This window comes from Physella acuta, unplaced genomic scaffold, assembly GCF_028476545.2.
Source record: "Physella acuta isolate Inbredline_101_S28 unplaced genomic scaffold, ASM2847654v3 ptg001284l, whole genome shotgun sequence".
Taxonomy (NCBI): domain Eukaryota; kingdom Metazoa; phylum Mollusca; class Gastropoda; family Physidae; genus Physella; species Physella acuta.
This window is the reverse complement of record NW_026732799.1, coordinates 264,899-279,726: the sequence shown is the minus strand read 5'-3', so window position 1 is coordinate 279,726 and position 14,828 is coordinate 264,899. Positions and strand designations below refer to the sequence as shown.

Here is a 14,828-nt window from a genome sequence, read left to right as displayed (position 1 = left end):
TGTGAGACAAGTCAGATTCTCTGAGACAAGTCAGATTCTCTGAGACGAGTTAGATTCTCTGAGACGAGTTAGATTATTTGAGACAAGTTAGATTCTCTGAGACGAGTTAGATTCTCTGAGACGAGTTAGATTCTCTGAGACGAGTTAGATTCTCTGAGACAAGTTAGATTCTCTGAGACGAGTTAGATTCTCTGAGACGAGTTAGATTCTCTGAGACGAGTTAGATTCTCTGAGACGAGTTAGATTCTCTGAGACGAGTTAGATTCTCTGAGACGAGTTAGATTCTCTGAGACGAGTCAGATTCTCTGAGGCAAGTCAGATTCTCTGAGACGAGTTAGATTCTCTGAGACAAGTTAGATTCTCTGAGACGAGTTAGATTCTCTGAGACAAGTTAGATTCTCTGAGACGAGTTAGATTCTCTGAGACAAGTTAGATTCTCTGAGACAAGTTAGATTCTCTGAGACGAGTTAGATTCTCTGAGACGAGTTAGATTCTCTGAGACGAGTTAGATTCTCTGAGACGAGTTAGATTCTCTGAGACAAGTTAGATTCTCTGAGACAAGTTAGATTCTCTGAGACGAGTTAGATTCTCTGAGACGAGTTAGATTCTCTGAGACGAGTTAGATTCTCTGAGACAAGTTAGATTCTCTGAGACAAGTCAGATTCTCTGAGACGAGTTAGATTCTCTGAGACAAGTCAGATTCTCTGAGACGAGTTAGATTCTCTGAGACGAGTTAGATTCTCTGAGACGAGTTAGATTCTCTGAGACGAGTTAGATTCTCTGAGACGAGTTAGATTCTCTGAGACGAGTTATATCCTCTGAGACAAGTCAGATTCTCTGAGACGAGTTAGATTCTCTGAGACGAGTTAGATCCTCTGAGACGAGTTAGATTCTCTGAGACGATTTAGATTCTCTGAGACCAGTTAGATTCTCTGAGACAAGTCAGATTCTCTGAGACCAGTTAGATTCTCTGAGACAAGTCAGATTCTCTGAGGAGACGAGTTAGATTCTCTGAGACGAGTTAGATCCTCTGAGACGAGTTAGATTCTCTGAGACGAGTTAGATTCTCTGAGACCAGTTAGATTCTCTGAGACAAGTTAGATTCTCTGAGACCAGTTAGATTCTCTGAGACAAGTTAGATTCTCTGAGACAAGTCAGATTCTCTGAGACGAGTCAGATTCTCTGAGACAAGTCAGATTCTCTGAGACAAGTCAGATTCTCTGAGACGAGTTAGATTCTCTGAGACAAGTTAGATTCTCTGAGACAAGTCAGATTCTCTGAGACGAGTCAGATTCTCTGAGACAAGTCAGATTCTCTGAGACGAGTTAGATTCTCTGAGACGAGTTAGATTCTCTGAGACAAGTTAGATTCTCTGAGACGAGTTAGATTCTCTGAGACGAGTTAGATTCTCTGAGACGAGTTAGATTCTCTGAGACGAGTTAGATTCTCTGAGACGAGTTAGATTCTCTGAGACGAGTTAGATTCTCTGAGACGAGTTAGATTCTCTGAGACGAGTTAGATTCTCTGAGACGAGTCAGATTCTCTGAGGCAAGTCAGATTCTCTGAGACGAGTTAGATTCTCTGAGACGAGTTAGATTCTCTGAGACGAGTCAGATTCTCTGAGGCAAGTCAGATTCTCTGAGACGAGTTAGATTCTCTGAGACAAGTCAGATTCTCTGAGACAAGTCAGATTCTCTGAGACGAGTCAGATTCCAGGATTGGGAAATCTTGCTTCACCCTCTCACTCGCACACCGATTCGGCGCCTGCCTCACTGCGCATGCGCACGTGGGTGGCGCCCGCTATCGCCCGCCGCCAGCCAACCAATGCCCAGCTTTCGAGGGGGTAGATGCTTCCTCCCGCTGCCGCCTATAAATGTTTTGGAGCCAACTTTTTTTGAAGAATTAGACTTTTTCGAGCGGGTCTTTGATGCTGGTAGTTTGGTTGTTTAATTTGCTAAGTAGAGAAAGCTACGGGCGAGACAAGGAAAGAAAATTGTAACAAACAGCTAAACAAGTTTTTCAGACTATTCCAACAAAATATTAGCTGCAGGCGAACTGTTGTACGATTTCTTAAGACAATAGAACTTTTGTTGAACAAAGATAAGCAATATTGGAATTTAATTGATAGATAACACAACAGCGAACTACAGGGACGAGCGTGTATATTCTGATGTCAATTTTGCCTTTCGTCTGCTAATATTTGTCTGCGCTATCCGATTGTCTCAGGTAAGAATTTTTTCCCCTATTCTACAAAGTTTGTCTTTTAAAGCAAGTTTAAAATGCTCCCCCCCCCAACCCCGTGCTATAATATGTGACCCTAATGTAAAAACCAGTTTGAATCTTGCCTAATGTACCGATACAATATGTGACCCTAATGTAAAAACCAGTTTGAATCTTGCCTAATGTACCGATACAATATGTGACCCTAAGTTTGAACATATTTTTCTCAGCTTTTCTAAGCCGTGTCCATCCAACTTATACCCGGCACACGGGCATAACCGATTCTATTGTACTAGTTCGTTACGTTTAAAATACCGGCTGGTAATTTTTTTTTTTTTACCGTTAAACATTCTTTAATTCGTACTATCCTAGAAAACTTATAAATACTCAGGTTATTAAACAACTCATCCTCATAATAGAACAGCCAGTATTTTGGTACACAAGTATTTAGATAACTCCAGCCTCTTTTCCTAATGCATTCATTTCAGCATTTTCTGTTTCCTTTCTTATTATCTCAATCTTGACTCTATGCTTTTCTTTAGTAGCATCCTCGTGCTTCTGTATCTCTATTTCCTTGTTAGCCATGTATTTCTAGCTATATACTTTATAAACAATGCCTGGAAAACCTTATAAGTGTGAGGGCCGTCCCTTCCTTCTGTTCAGCAAATAACATTAAAATTATAAAAAATTACAAAGTTATAATATTATTGTGGTTACAACATCCTTGTGGTTACATAATCCTAGGAACTGACTTGTCAAAACAAAACAAACTCTAATGCATACTTGACTGAAATAATCCCACAATAATCTTAGGAACTGACTTGTCAAAACAAAACAAACTCTAATGCACATTTGACTGAAATAATCACACAACAATCCTAGGAACTGACTTGTCAAAACAAAACAAACTCTAACACACTTGTCAAAACAAAACAAACTCTAATGCACACTTGACTGAAATAATCCCACAATAATCCTAGGAACTGACTTGTCAAAACAAAACAAACTCTAATGCACACTTGACTGAAATAATCCCACAATAATCCTAGGAACTGACTTGTCAAAACAAAACAAACTCTAATGCACATTTGACTGAAACAACCCAGAACTGTCTGCTTATAAAGTCATCTGAGTGCAAGCCATAAAAGAACCACAACTGTCTTTTACGTGAAATATCGATATATCATAGTTATCCTTCTGGTTTTCTAGGGTTATCCTTCTTGAATACCCTCATACAGTTGCTGGTCTTGGATTAAGATCTGCAGAGTTATCCGACCTGAATTAGGGACTTGCTAAAAAAATGTTTAATTAATGCTAAAATTGTGTGTGGTGAAATGTGGCTGTGAATTCAAACAGCTAATGCTAAAAGGTTTGTTTTTTTAGTTTAAATTCACCTGATGGCATAGTTTTTAATGGGCTTTTTTGTTGTTTTTTACCAACAAAGGGCATTACTTTTACTGACGTTAGGGGAGGTCATTTTTGACCAACAAGCGGCATTTTATTCTGGTCATAATGCCTCTGACGTACGCCGTGAATGTTAAGCTACAAAGTTCCAATCGATTCATTTTCCAGCTTTGACACAAAGTCAACCCAAACGTAACCCTTACCCTAACTATAATCCTGACCTTAAGCCAAACCCTAACCGTAACACTAACTTTAATCCTAACCTTAACCCAAACCCTAACTTCAACCGTAACACTAACCCCAAATTTATCTCAACCCTAACTTTAACCCTAACCCTAAAACAAACATTAACTTTAACCCTAACCCTAAAACAAACACAAACACTAACCCTAACCCTAAACACAACCATAACCCTATCATTCTATGGCACTTAACCCATCTACGTAGCTCATTAATTATTAGCAATACATTACAAATCAAGATACGCCTCCCAGAGAGCAGAGAACTTGATATTCATCAAGATTGGTGATTGGCCTTAAGTGCATTTCCTCGTCTTATCTAGCATATCATCGTCCTTGTTATCTAACACAACATCGTTTTTGTTATCTACCACAACATCGCCTCTATCATCTAACACAACATTGCCACTATCATCTAACACATCAACTCTGTCATCTACCACACTATCGCCTCTATCATCTAACAGAACATCGTCTCTATCATCTTACACAACATCAACTCTATCATCTACCACAACATCGCCTCTATCATCTAACACAACATCGTCTCTGTCATCTAACACATCATCTCTGTCATCTATAAAACAGCGTCCATCACCGACAGTTTGTTCATCAGGATGAGTCAGGCACCACTTGTTGCAAACAGATAAATCTTAAATTAGTCGCGTTGTTGAATGCTTCAAGTACCTACATCATTGTTAAGCCGAAAACAAATCTGTACCTCATTAGTTCAATATATTTAGTGTAGTTCACGATTTTAGATTATGAAATGGTCAACCGGCAACTAAGGGGCGGGTATGTAAAGGTCTGCTGGGAGTCTATTTCCTGGCCAGGGCGGCGGCAGGGTGGGGAAATGAGCCCCGTCAGGAAGAACAGCTGGTCCAGTTAAGCTGCTCGAGCCTAGGGGGAACTCGGTTTGTAAACCCTGGGATATTGGACCGGGGGGTGGGGGGAGATAAGGTTTTTTATCGGCAGCTGGAAGAATGGCTGTTGGTTCTACTGCTCCAGGTCTAGTCTAGCCCCCCCCCCCCCCCACTGGACCCATGGTTCTACTGCTCCAGGTCTAGTCTAGCCCTCCCATTGTACCCATGGTTCTACTGCTCCAGGTCTAGTCTAGCCCCCCCTCCCACTGTACCCATGGTTCTACTGCTCCAGGTCTAGTCTAGCCCCCCCCCCCCACTGTACCCATGGTTCTACTGCTCCAGGTCTAGTCTAGCCCCCCCCCCCACTGTACCCATGGTTCTACTGCTCCAGGTCTAGTCTAGTCCTCCCACTGTACCCATGGTTCTACTGCTCCCCTAGCACTGTACCCATAGTTTCACGGCTAACATGGTAGCCTCATTTCTACTTTCTTGTATACGAAGTATAGAGAAAGTGTAATTGTTTTACACCTCCTTAAGTCGGAAAAGCTTACTTTGGCATTTTTTATGTAAGTCTGTGTATACGTGTGTGTGTGTGTGTGTGAATGTGAACTTGAGTACCATTTCAGTTATATTGATGAAATTATATATATATATATATATATATATATATATATATATATATATATATATATATATATATATATATATATATATATATATATATATATATATATATATATATAACTATTCTATGAAATTACATTTATCTTTTGAGAGCTTTCCGGTAATCGGAAATGTGGTGACTTTTCAAAAGAACAACAGCATCTTAGTGGTCAGTTCTCACAACATCATTTTCTCCACTGAACCATTTACCCATTCTATCCACCAAGTTGCTGCCGTTGTTGTGTGAACTCACCAACAAGTTGATGCTGTTGTTGTGTGAACTCACCAGCAAGTTGATGCTGTTGTTGTTGTGTGAACTCACCAACAAGTTGATGCTGTTGTTCTGTAAACTCACCAGCATGTTGATGCTGTTGCTGTTGTGTGAACTCACCAACAAGTTGATGCTGTTGTTCTATAAACTCACCAGCAAGTTGATGCTGTTGTTGTTGTGAACTCACCACCAGTTTGCTGCTGTTGTTGTGATCTCACACATCTGATACCAGCAGAGAAGAATTAATCGCAGCTTGAAACAAAGGCGACCGGAGGATCAGTTTCATGTCCCCCCCCCCCCCCTCCATACAAGCTTGACGGATCTGTGAAGCGATAAACACGTGCAAACACTCACTCACGGACGCACGTGCGATAGCCTGGTTGTGTTCGGGTGCCGGTCAGGATGAGGGTGAGTGGAATTCTCTTTGACAACAAGTCGTTCAGGTGACGCGACAGCAACACGCCGCTAATGATTTCATTGCTTCAATGGTCCTAATAAAGGTCATTCAGCGGTCCTACCGAAGGTCATTCGATCGTCCTTCTGAAGGTCATTCAATGGTGCTGCTGAAGGTCATTCAGCGGTCCTACTAAAGGTTATTCAATGGGCCTATTGAAGGTCATTCAATTGTCCTACTGAGGGTCATTTAACGGTCCTATTGAAGGTCATCCAATTGTCCTCCTGAAGGTCATTAAACGGTCCTACTGAAGGCCATTCAATGGTCCTACTGATGATCATTCAATTGTCATACTGAAGGTCACTGTCACACTGACCACTGTTACACTGACCACTGTCACACTGACCACTGTTACACAGACCACTCACACACACCACTTACACACACCACTGTCACACACCACTGTCACACAGACTACTGTCACACACAGACCACTGTGACACAGTGACATATTCCACTGACAGGATGCCATGTAGATTTAGATATCTGTACTGGTCTGAAACTTTTTATCTGGGTTAACAGATCACGTGATTGCGTGTGTAGTTAAAGTTCTAATCATGAATTTGTACAGAGCTTAAAAGCTAATGTCGTTTTAGCACAAAATTGTGATTTAAAACAGCAAGATCTTTCAGCGGTCCCTTCCTAAACTTCCTGACTCCGCGTAGGTCATGCCCCCCCCCGTACGTCCTACCCACCCCCGTACGTCCTGACCCCCCCCCCTCCCCCCGTACGTCCTGACTCCCCGTACGTCCTGACTCCCCGTACGACCTGACTCCCCCCCCGTACGTCCTGTCCCCCCCCCCATACGTCCTACCTACCCCCGTACGTCCTTACACCTTTTATCCTGATAACGTACCACGTCATCCAGCTAACTCCAAAAGACAGACGAGAACATGAATGTGGCGTCTATCATTCTTCAGACGTGCTCCGTTCTATAGACGTCCCCCTTCCTCAGACGTCAATCGTCTTGTCTGCCAGTTTTTACCTGCGATCGTATGTCTCACCCAATCTCCGACTGTATCGGTGAAATTAATTCGATCCGGCTAATTAATTACATTCCACTTGTGTTCTCCTGATGGATAAGGCTGGCGTCAAATTGCTGGGAGATTCGACGTGGGAATCTTTGCCACGCTCCAACTGTAGCCGCTGGGGTGGGGAGGGATGTGGGTACGGGGGACAATGAGGGGCACATACGCATGTTGACAGGGGTGGGGGTGGAAGTGTGGAGGTGATGTATTGCTATGGGAGAATGGGTGTTTTGTCATAGGTATCAGAGTCTGGATATTTCGTATGTCGAGATGGATGACATGAACAAAAATTGATTCTTTAATGTGAAATTTCCACATTTTCTTCCAAAAAGCGGAATTCGCATTTTTTTTCTGTACCTTTGTAGACGTATCTCATATAACATTACTCCCACGAGTTTCCAACTTCACTTACGTTCCAATTTGACACAGTAGTGTATGATGTCTAGAAAAAAAATAAAGTCCGTACGTTATCAGACCACTTGATCAAACACCTTCACAAAAAGTATTTTATTTGTTTTAAATTTAGCATCAGCGCTGCACAGAAAATAAAATGAAATAAAAATAATGAGCGATTCTACAATAAAACAATTTGCACGAACTCGAAGAAAAAAATTACGTCTTAATGGCCGGTTGAGAAGTGTGCATGTCGAGATATCATTCAACTACAACCTTGGAGGCGACAATCATTTATTATCGCCAGCTAATTAATTTGAAGTTTGGTGTTTAATATCGTCACCTAATTAATTGTATTGATATGTTGGCGGTTAAATCGGACGCATATCGCTCAACATTTGTACGATTTGATCAAATACAAATAAAAACATGCGATCGCCAAGGCTCTATGGGGTGATAGGATGTTTTGCGTGCTGCTAGGGGGGAATAAAAATGCCGGAATTTTTATTTCCTAAATGCGCATGACACAACCAGAAACAGGAAGAAGACAAAGGCCATTAAAGACAGACCGCACGGATCTAGAGCACGTCATTATTCCATGGTTGATAGATCACTTTACAGTTAGTGGCTTTCAATGTGCGAGAAGGATTCTATTGTTGGTGGAGAGGGCTGTGGTCAACAGAATTGTTCTGTGGTCAGAGAATTGTTCTGTGGGACTTGATGGCTCGCCACATTCACGTGCTAAACAAGAGATCGACATCTCTACGCTCAAACATTGGGCTGGCGGAGTCAATGGTCAGCTCAAGTCATTAACTATTTGTTTGCATTCATTCTTGATTACATCAACTAAAGATTCTTCTCATTAATGAAATAATGTACAAATATTCTTGACATTAATGAAATAGTCTACTAAGATTCAAATTTCATTATTTGTTTATACGACAAGTGTGACTCTGGACCGTCGAATATATTAATATTTTAAACATCCGTGTGAGTCTAATTATAAATGTTAGTAAAGTTAGGTAGATTAAATTGAAATAAATTAATGTACATAACTAACTTATACATTTCAATTCATTTGATTAATTAGATTTAAAATTAAAACTAATATGTTTAACAATATGGTAAATTGAAATAAATTTGAAGAAGTGTGGATACTACCCATTTAAATTGGCTAAAAGTCGTGGGTGATTTTAATGAAAGTTAATTAGATATATAATATTTGTACACAGAATGGGACAAAATGCCCCTTTAATAAATAGAGCCCTTGCAAAAAACTTGGATTATATATGTACTTTTGATTCAGTTAGATTTCAAATTCAAATTTTGTTGTGACCCAAGTCAAATAAAAGTTTCTATTATTTTTCTGTAATCTTGCTTCGCGTAATTGTATTTATTGCCTGTCTATCTTTACAATATGTGGAGTGAGGTGTGAGGTTTACAAAATGTAAGGTTTATAGCATGAAAGGCTTACAAGAATGGACCACAAAACGACAATGTAGAGTTGACTAAATGTAAGGTTTATTATAGCACAGCATGAAAGGTTCGTAAGAAGGGACGACAGAATGGCAATGTAGACATCTGTCTATGACAGATTATTGACAGAAAGTTGACATCATCTGGCTGTCCAACTTCTGTACATTTTTACCGCATGGCCGGCCTAACCGGTTAACCAAACACTTAACCGGTCAAACCGGTTAACCAAACATTCTGATAGGCCTAACCGGCTGATCAAGCACTTTGACCGGTCTAACCGGCTGACCAAACACTTTGACCGGCCTAACCGATTAACCAAATATTTTGACCGGCCTAACCGGCTAACCAAACACTTTGACCGGCCTAACCGGCTGACCAAATATTTTGACCGGCCTAACCGGCTAACCAAACACTTTGACCGGCCTAACCGGCTGACCAAATATTTTGACCGGCCTAACCGGCTGACTAAATATTTTGACCGGCCTAACCGGCTGACCAAATATTTTGACCGGCCTAACCGGCTGACCAAATATTTTGACCGGCCTAACCAGCTGACCAAACACTTTGACCGGTCTAACCGGCTAACCAAATATTTTGACCGGCCTAACCGATTAACCAAACCACCACCACGGTTATTTGGATCTGACTGACCGTGCTAGTGACGTCACCACCAACCGGTCCGTGGTTATTAAATTATGAGCAGAATCACAAAAATCTGGCATGGAAATAATGGCCATCTCAAGATACAAGGGCACCGGTTTTTAGTGCCGGCAAAATCCGGTAATGAAGACACTGCACAGCAGCAATATAATCCATCTTTCGGCAGGGCCAGTGTTGGGGTGGAGGTAAGGTGGGGGGCAGTGTGTTTTAGTTGGGGGTGGGGGTAGGAGCCAGTGTGTTTTAGTTGGGGTCGGAGGTGGGGTGGGGGCAGTGTGTTTTAGTTGGGGGTGGAGGTAGGGGTGAGGGGGCAGTGTGTTTTAGTTGGGGGTGGAGGTGGGAGTGGGGTAGGGGGCAGTATGAGTGTGGAAAGGGGTGGGGTGGGATCAATAGTGTGACCCTAACCCAACCTCAACATTTATTTTAAAAATGACGCTTATCTGATGAGAATGTTATGGAAATCTTATATTTTCTATTACAATACGTTTGATCGCCAATGTATTCTGTTTTAGTCAAGTAAAATTTCCACTTAAGCCAATATTTGTGTACTCCTCATGACCATATCAAAGTCAACATCTAGACCAATGGTCGCACACGATGGTAGGACTATTTAGTTCGAACCGGAAACAGATAAGTAGTGCGCATGCGTCGCGTGAGTGTGGCGTTTCTTATGATACTCTCAAACCTCAATTGAAACGCCCGCGAGTACTCACGCTGAAGATGCAGAGTTAAATGTCAAGTTGTGCTGGTGCTATGACATGTACAGCTTGTAAGACGTATACCCGCTACACGACCATGTACCTTAACGACTCGTGGTTTTCTATCGCCATCTAGCTGTGCTACGGCCACTACATCACTAAACGATTGGGATTTATTTTTGCACGTTTAACGTGAATTCTTCTGATCTATAAAAAAAAAATTACAAACGTTTTCGAGGGCTTTTAAAATTCAAATTATTCTTTGTCTACGTCTTGAGAAAGAAATTATTCTAGTTCTTGAGTGTATTCTAGCTCAGTATAGATCTATCAAACTCCCTAATTAGTTTCAAAAGGATATTAGTATTCCAGTATTTATATCAGAATCTTGTCACGATATATGCCAGTATTTATATCAGAATCTAGTCACGATATATTCCAGTATTTTTATCCAAGCCTGCTGAAGTTATCTCCCCGTAATGTCGATAGTGTGAGCAAAAGACCGCTTCTGTTATACTTTAATCGTGTTGAAGGTTCCATTATTTTTTCTTGATTCGCCGAGGAAGTAAAAGCAAACACTGGCCAACGACCTGTGGCTGTTTGCTTTAGTCTTCCCCGACCTGTGTTTGAAGAAATTCGGATTGTATTATACTCTGGTTGTTTGCTTTAGTCTTCCTAGACCTGTGTTCAAGGGAATTCTGATTGTATTAGACGCAACAAAACAAAGCGGGGTTTTTATTCTTTCTGTAGAATACATTCAAGGCTTTGGTATTTCAGATCTTATCTGTAGCACAGATTATATAAAACATATTTTTATGTATATAGGAAAAATAAACAAAGGTTGTGTAACAGAATACAAATATACCCTTCGGAAATCCCGTAGATCTATTTATAAACTTTAAAACTCCGTTGATCTATTTATAAACTTTAAAACCCCGTTGATCTATTTACAAACTTTAAAATCCCGTTGATCTATTTATAAACTTTGAAATCCCGTTGATCTATTTATAAACTTTAAAATCCCGTTGATCTATTTATACCCGCCTGCAGCAAGTGAGCTAGCCTATTGAGGGACAGACTTGACCCAGCTGAATGACGAAAACTGTTCCATTAGATTTACTTTAGTCGCTCAATTTTCCTCAGGCTTCTCAACTGTGTAACAAAACACACAGATTTCAGCCGTCAACATTGGACACCACGGCCCACAATGCCAGGCCCTATTAAAGTTGACTGGTTTCCGCCTAGCTTTGTTCTGTGGGACCTTTTTCTTTGCCGCCATCTTCGGGTAGCTTGTTTTATAGTAGCCGCCATCTTAGGGTAGTTTGTTTTATAGTAGCCGCCATCTTGGGGTAGTTTGTTTTATAGTAACCGCCATCTTGGGGTAGTTTGTATAACATATGGTCTGGGATGTTTTATTTGTTTGTGTGGGTGCGCGCGTGTGTGTGTGTGCGTAATTTCTAAAGACATCTTCTACTTAATATTTGACTTTTTTATTTGCATTCCTCATTTCTAAATATGTTCCTATACACAGATTTAGGAAAATAAAAAGTGTAAAACTTTATCGCAGACACTTGACGTCACGTGACTAGATCACGTCACATCAGGTGACGTCACGTCATAACACGTCATCACTGTACCAAAACTTTATCTAGGTAATTCCGCTTCGGAAATATTTCCGGTTACGTTATGTTGTGAGTAATATTTGGATCCTGAATGCTTCACCTTACCTTATTGTGTGAACACTATTCAGATCATTACCGTCTCGTCTTTAGATCCCATTACACCAATCTGCAGAAAACTGCTAAGCTGCTAATTATCATCGTGGGATATCCATCCCCATACACTATGGCTCCAAACCTTCATCTCACCATTAACTTGTTACAAACAAAACAACTAATTTCCTCAGGTATTAGATCAGAGTTAGGTTTTCAAGTGGGTTTAAAACGATGAGATATTATGGAGTTATCGTCCATTGTTGTTTCGCCAATTCTGATGCACAAATTGGCTATATACTCGGCCGACTGCGCCACAAGGGGCCATAACTTAGTGCCGCCCCCACAACAAAGGGAAGTAACTTAGTGCCGCCCCCACAACAAAGGGACATAACAAAGTGCCACATCAACATCTAGGGATTATAACTTGGTGCCATTACATCCTACCACGCTATTTCCGACTTGGTTAAATAAGCGAAGAAAAAATTCACCAACTTGTGGGACGAATAGATTTAGTTTTTAATCTTGACGTGTTTAAAGCCCACATTAGAGTGCTGCGGATAATTAGGGTGTAACATATGTTAATTACGTCAGGTATTGATTTTTAATGGCACCTGATGCTTGTGCCGGTCGTGAAGTTATGATGGCAGGGGGGTACGTGCATTTTAATGAGCTCGTGACTTTGTCAAGTGTAATGTCATTAAAATACAATTACAGTGGAGAGATGGTAGGATAGAGAGTAGAGCAGAAACAGACTTACAACTATATGGTGTATTTTTTCTGTGACAGACAGAAACAGACTTACAACTAAACCTCGAGTAGAGTCCATGTTGCTGTCGTGTGGTACATTAAAGGTGGATGTTGTTGTTGTGACTCACACACCACAGTTCTGCCAGTGCATGATACCAATGGCATCGTGTCCGTCCTAAATAAACTGAACTGACCTTAGACTGACCATTGTGACATCACTCGACCCCTTTAATTGGTCGTTGGTCGTAATGACTGTGTGTACAATTGTGTGTACAACTGTGTGTACAACTAAAGGCTACTTATCAGTGTCAAACATTTCCTTAAGTCTGACCGTAGTTATACACTACTATTGTTGTCTAGTTCAACATTCACCCCAAGATGTGTTTAATGACCTGCTGTAAAGATCTACTTTGGAGGTAAGTAACATCAACCCCCCCCCCGCCTGACATGGTGTTAAGACTTACTTTGGAGGTAAGTAACATCAACCCCCCCCCCCCCACTGACCTGGTGTTAAGACCTACTGTGGAGGTAAGTAACATCAACCCTCCGCCTGACCTGGTGTAAAGACCCAGTGGCGTAGCGAGGTCGGGTGTCACCCGGTGCGGCACTTAATGGTGTCACCCCCCAGAGGCGTAGCGACCCTTCCTGGGGACAAATTTTCGATTTGCACCCCCCCCCCCCCGCTTTCAAGTTTTCGATTTGCAGCCCCCCCCCCCTCAAAATTTCGATTTGCACCCCCCCTCAAGTTTTGCTATTTTTTGCCCTCCCCCCACCCCCCTAAATGGTGTCACCAGGTGCGGTCCGCACCCCTCGCCCCCCCTCGCTACGCCTCTGTAAAGACCTACTGTGGAGGTAAGTAACATCAACCCCCCCCCCCGACCTGGTTTAAAGACCTACTGTGGACGTAACATTACTAACATCAATCTCCCCACTCCACTCATCGTCTCTGTCTTCTCTATTGTTATTTGCATTCACATTCACTCGTTCTGTCCACACACTCTCCTTTGACCGAATGACCTCAACAAATTCAACAACTACTGTATGTTAGATACTTTTAATGCTTTCATTTAAGTTTTTGCTTAAGCCATACATTTTTCTCCCTGTTATTTTATATTACCTGCCTTAACTCTCAGCTTCAATGCCGGACAATTTAGAAGGCGTGCACATTTTAAGGGTCGAGACTGACGCAGTATTTAATTATTGTGCTCATTGCTCCAGTGGATGTGTTCTAGTAATCTTTTATAACACGAGATTTGAGTCGTGGAAGTGTTCTAGCCATCTTTTATGACACGAGGTTTGAGCCCCTCCTCCCCCAGAAAGTGCCGTCTGCTATCGGCCATCCATTATTCATGCAACAGTTACAAGAACTGCTCTATGAGAAGGTCGGTGTCCCGGCAAATTCCAAGACAATGACTTCACTTCATCAAAATATCCCCAGCCATAAACTGGTTCAGCAATCACGCATTGAGTACCCGTGCTATGGGCCGGGGTTTAAACCTTATTCTCACAAGGTATGCTAATAAGTTAGCACGTTCATAGCTTGTGCTAAAGTGGTTGATTAAATGTGGTTATTTATATGCCACGTGTGGCTAGAAGCAATCAAGTCAGTGGTTCAATGTGTCGGTGGGTTATAGACTGCTAGGTATATGTGGCTGTTGTATGGTGTTATAGACTGCTAGGTATATGTGGCAGTTGTATGGTGTTATAGACTGCTCGGTATATGTGGTTGTTGTATGATGTTATAGACTGCTCGGTATATGTGGTTGTTGTATGATGTTATAGACTGCTAGGTATATGTGGCAGTTATATGGTGTTATAGACTGCTAGGTATATGTGGTAGTATGGTGTTATAGACTGTTAGGTATATGTGGTAGTATGGTGTTATATACTGTTAGGTATATGTGGCAGTTATATGGTGTTATAGACTGTTAGGTATATGTGCCAGTTATATGGTGTTATAGACTGCTAGGTATATGTGCCAGTTATATGGTGTTATGGACTGC

The 14,828-nt window shown here is 41.4% G+C and overlaps 1 protein-coding gene across 1 annotated transcript in view; it reads left to right on the top strand.

Annotated features, from left to right (window-relative positions):
• The first annotated feature begins 1,864 nt into the window (after positions 1-1,864).
• The window catches only part of LOC131958029 (buccalin), a 64,693-nt gene continuing 51,729 nt past the window's right edge, over positions 1,865-14,828 (top strand). The window contains exon 1 of the mRNA XM_059322919.1: positions 1,865-2,226. The gene's annotated coding sequence lies outside the window, so the exon portion shown is untranslated. The remainder of the gene's footprint in view (positions 2,227-14,828) is intronic.